This window comes from Portunus trituberculatus, chromosome 21 (genome assembly GCF_017591435.1).
Source record: "Portunus trituberculatus isolate SZX2019 chromosome 21, ASM1759143v1, whole genome shotgun sequence".
NCBI classification, from domain to species: domain Eukaryota; kingdom Metazoa; phylum Arthropoda; class Malacostraca; order Decapoda; family Portunidae; genus Portunus; species Portunus trituberculatus.
In genome coordinates, this window is record NC_059275.1 from 6,292,485 (window position 1) to 6,297,484 (window position 5,000).

The 5,000-nt window shown below is 40.8% G+C and overlaps 1 protein-coding gene across 1 annotated transcript in view; it reads left to right on the forward strand.

Moving 5' to 3' along the window:
• LOC123506997 (protein Skeletor, isoforms B/C-like) overlaps positions 1-5,000 on the forward strand; it is a 79,422-nt gene that overhangs the window by 150 nt on the left and 74,272 nt on the right. The window lies entirely within an intron of this gene.

Below are 5,000 nucleotides of genomic sequence, written 5' to 3' on the forward strand. Positions count from 1 at the left end.
AAACACTCACCATAGTCCAGCCTGTCTCTCCTCTCCTGCTCTCCTCGCCTCTCCCCTGCCTTAAGTACTTACTCTGATGTGTTGCTCTACTTTGCCCGATTCCTGCTGACCGGAGTACCTGTGTGTGTGTGTGTGTGTGTGTGTGTGTGTGTGTGTGTATAGCTATGTGCGTTCATCACCCAGAGCTGGAACTGGCCAAGTGTTTCATAGGCTCACTAGGAAATATGTCTCACCATCACCCAGTTATTTTTTCCCTCATTCGTCCCAGAAAAAAAATAGAGTAAAAAACACCAATATTCTCCTTCTTCCCCATGAGACCCAGACCGCGTGTTCGTGTCACATCCCCATCACTCCCTGTCTCTCCCCATCCCTCCCCACCAGCACCCCAACATTCACAGGGGATAGACATATAGGCAGGAGAACCCGAGGAAGAATAGGAGGTAATCTCTCTGACCTTGAAAGCAATTGTGTGGAAGACCTTAAATCTTATCACCTGGTATGGAGTTCCCTGGACCATAATGCGTCTTATATGATTTGTTATACCATTCTTCCTCTTCCTTCCGCTCCCACGTTCTCTTCACTTTCTCTCTCTCTCTCTCTCTCTCTCTCTCTCTCTCTCTCTCTCTCTCTCTCTCTCTCTCTCTCTCCTGTTTCTTCATCTTTCCACTCCTCAGTTATTTTTCCTCTTTACTTCCTCTTCCGTGTGTTTCTTTCTTCTTCTGTTTGCTTAGTCACTTCTCTCTCTTGTTTTTCTCTCTTTTTTTCCTTCTTCCCTCTCTCCTTCCTACTTAGACATTAGCTCAGACTCATACAGCTTGCCTCACTTCCAAATACACTCGGCAGGATTTTTTTTCTTTTTTCTTTGTGTGAATGTTTTAAATGCATTATAAACTCGGCAGAGAGAGAGAGAGAGAGAGAGAGAGAGAGAGAGAGAGAGAGAAAAAAACATTAATGCATACATAAATACATATATTATATAGAATCAGGTTGATAGTGAGATATAGAATGAGGGCTAAAAATAAAAGAGAAAACACACACACACACACACACACACACACACACACACACACACACACACACACACACACACACACACACACACACACACACACGAGAAGACTCGGATAGATTTATGGAAATCCTCTACTCAAGAGTCTCGCCGAGGACAAAAGTTGCAGTTTTGGTGCGGGGGTGTGTTGCGTGAGTGGCGTGTGTGGCGTGCGGCATCAAAGCTGTGACTCTGGATTGTCCTTAGGGCCTCAGAACACCGTGGGAGTGTACTCTTCTATACACTTACTGCGCCCATGGAAGCTTGCTGGTGTGTGAGTGTCCCTGGGTGTTGCTGTCCATGGGATGAAGAGACATTGTGCTGGAAAATAAAGAAATAAATTATACAGGAAGGGAACTCACAGTAGAGATACAACATAGATTGTTTTCTCTCCCACTCTTCACTTCGTCGGAAACGAAGAGGATTGGGATAAATTATCTTAAGTTAAGAGGCTTACCTTAAACTTTTGCTGGAGATACTTATTTATATTTTCAGGTTTAGATATGAATAAACTGTATACACTTCAAGTTCTCTTCCCTCCTCCTTCTTACCCTTCCTCTTCCCTCTTATATTTCTTTTTCGTCCTTCCTTTTGTCCAGTCCTTATAGTACTTCCTCAGTTATTTTCAAAAGAATATCTGGACGATATATTATATATATATATATATATATATATATATATATATATATATATATATATATATATATATATATATATATAATTTCTTTGCATTCATCATCTTTAATTCGGGAAATTCTTGAGCCGCCCGTGAATAAATCATTGGCAAGAAACAATCTGTTGCAGACACCGGCAAGGCACGACTCCTCGGTGGCTCAGTGACCACCTGCCTCCGTTGAACAAAATTGTGTTCTTAGCCACAGCGGTGCAGCGAGGTGTAGTTAAAGTGTGTAGGGAATCTAAAGGTCAGTTGCTTTGTGTAAGCCCTCATAATCCTTTGCAATTACTGAAAAGGAAGTATTACATTCTTGTTTCTCATTATTACACACCACTCACAAATGTGCCAGTAGCTAATGACTTTTGCTCTGAAAAACAGACCAAGGTTACTAAGAAAGCATTGGCATTAACGCGTTGTTCCGTGCTCCTGGTAACTACTCAGCATTTATACTTATTATGAAAGCACTTGTCTACAATACTACATTCTCCCGGCATCTGATTATTACATTACTGCATCGATATCTGCTCCCATTAACCGACCACCAATACTAGACACTTTTCCTGGTAGTTACTGACCATCACTACCAAAAGAAGAAAATACCTTAGACTACACACCGCCTCTAACATCACTCAGGGTACAGTGGTGGGTAGAGGCAGAGTAACCTACTGTATTCACTTCTAATGTATTCTGCCACGTCCCAACAGTCTCAAGTTGTCTGTTTCGCAGCTAGTAATTAATTGTTGAATATGATACTGATAGAATCTTTGGGTTGTTGTTGTTGTTGTTGTTGTTGTTGTTGTTGTTGTTGTTGTTGTTGTTGTTGTGGGTGTTATATACTTTTTAATTTTTCTATATTTTTTATGTATTTACTAATTTACATACACATGATGTGAATTAAGTTAGAAAGAAAGCACTAGACAGTATTTTAAATTCTGACGCCTATATAATATTAGTGTTATAGTTATGATTTTAATATTATTTTCTATACTATTCTCGTTTTCCATTTACTGATCTACCTACACACCGGACTTACGGTAGAGAGTAAGCACTAAACAGTCTTGCTGAATCTGACACGTATTGACACTCAACAAACCAGTGAACCCGAAATAGAGAACACTAAGCTCACTAGAGATCAACTCACAAGATCATTCTTCTGGTTACGACTACTCATAACACATCATTTAATAACACGAATACACTCATCCTCTACCCTCCAGCACTTCCACGCAGCAAACAGTTCATAACGCTTCTGTCAATCACGTCATATATTCTCGCGTGATCTTCCCAGTGCGTGTCGAAGCATAAAAACAAATGTCAGTAATGTTAGTGTTTCATTCACTATCACCTACTAAAACATACAATGGTCTCGCTTCTGGCTGGCAACAGTGACGGAGAGAGAGCTGGGGCCAAGGTGCGAGTTTGCGGGATTACCTTCAGGCGTTTGTAATAGTGTTGGAGGGCAGAGTGTGGGTGTGGTGAGCAAGGACAAGGTTGGGCGAGGGGTGAGGTGGGGGAGGTATCAGTCAGTCAGGCAGTCAGTCAGTGGCAAAGTATTATAATTACATCTCTGCGTTAATGTCAAATTCCACCCGTTTAGACAAGTTTGTATATTTATTTATTTTTTTTTTTTACTTTTAGGGGACCAGCGTGATCGGTCTGTCTCTGTCTGTCTGTCTGTCTGTCTGTCTGTCTGTCTGTCTGTCTGTCTGTCTGTCTGTCTGTCTGTCTGTCTGTCTGTCTGTCTGTCTGTCTGTCTGTCTGTCTGTCTGTCTGTCTGTCTGTCTGTCTCTCTCTCTCTCTCTCTCTCTCTCTCTCTCTCTCTCTCTCTCTCTCTCTCTCTCTCTCTCTCTCTCTCTCTCTCTCTCTCTCTCTCTCTCTCTCTCTCTCTCTCATATATCCTGCTTTTAGACCAGTTTTCTTGACATGCAAAATAAATAAATAAATAAATAAATAAGTAAGTAAATTAATAAAATAGACAAAATAACTTCAGATAAACATGTAGATTCCCTCGAGAAAACTGCTCCGAAACTAGATTAATATAGACCTGATCGCAAAGGGATTTATTTTCGCGCCGAGATCTTGCCGCTGGAATGTTAGTGAGGGAAGTTCACCTTAGGGAAATTACGACTAATGATATCCCTAATGACCGTGGCAGGGTTTTCCGAGGCAATTGTCAAGGTTAGATTAGGTTAGGTTATGCGGAGAGAGAGAGAGAGAGAGAGAGAGAGAGAGAGAGAGAGAGAGAGAGAGAGAGAGAGAGAGAGAGAGAGAGAGAGAGAGAGAGAGTGTGTGTGTTTGTATATAATGATTGTTGCGTTTTTTTTCTATATTGTGATTCTTTTGCAGATATAGTGTATCATGTTTAGGAGAGAGAGAGAGAGAGAGAGAGAGAGAGAGAGAGAGAGAGAGAGTGTAATATAGACCAGGTTGAGGTAGCGTGCTGTAGAAAACTGACCACACAAAAACTGAAGGAAAAAAAACTACCACTTCAGTTTTTTTTCTCTTCTTTCTCTCTCTTTTTATTTTTTGGAGGAGACAAAGAGCCAAAAAACATGGAAAAAAATGTAAAAAAAAGGAGAAAAAGGAAAAAAAAATCAAGTCCACATATCTCCAGAAACTCTTACACACACGCACTTGGGTTCTCTTTTCCTTGCGTCTCGTTTCTTTTACTTGTCTCATGTTTACTTCCCATTGCCCGGGCCAGACCTGTAAGCGGCGGGAGGAAGCAAAGAAAACGGAAGGAAGCAGTAAGGGAGATGTGAGTGTCGAGGCGGCCAGGTGTATAACACAAGGGTTTCTCTCTCTTAAGGATGAAAGTGCCAAAGTGACCTTGCGTGTTGTCTCATCACCTCTAGGAATAAAAAATGAAAAAACATATATATAGACTGGATGTTTTATTAATTTATCTCAGCAACAGGAGAAACGTTCGAGGCTAAGGGATTAAAACAAAAGAGAGAGAGAGGAAAAAAAAAAAAGCCAGGAAGTTGTTACCTAAAGATCAAATAGAGAAGATTTTAGAACAAGGATGAATGGAGTTTCTGGATTGACAGGAAGTTTCAGCTTAGAGAAAAAATGTATTCACATGAAAGGAAACGAGTGTTTTGTCATAGGAACGCAAAACAAAGAGATTAAATAATTGCTTTAAGTGAAAAGGGAAGGATTTCCGAGCAAAGACCATGACAAGATAATTGTAGATCTGCTGCAGGGTTTCACTGTTTGTTTGTTTCACTGTTTGATCTGCTGCAGTCTCTGACGAGACAGCCAGACGTTACCCTA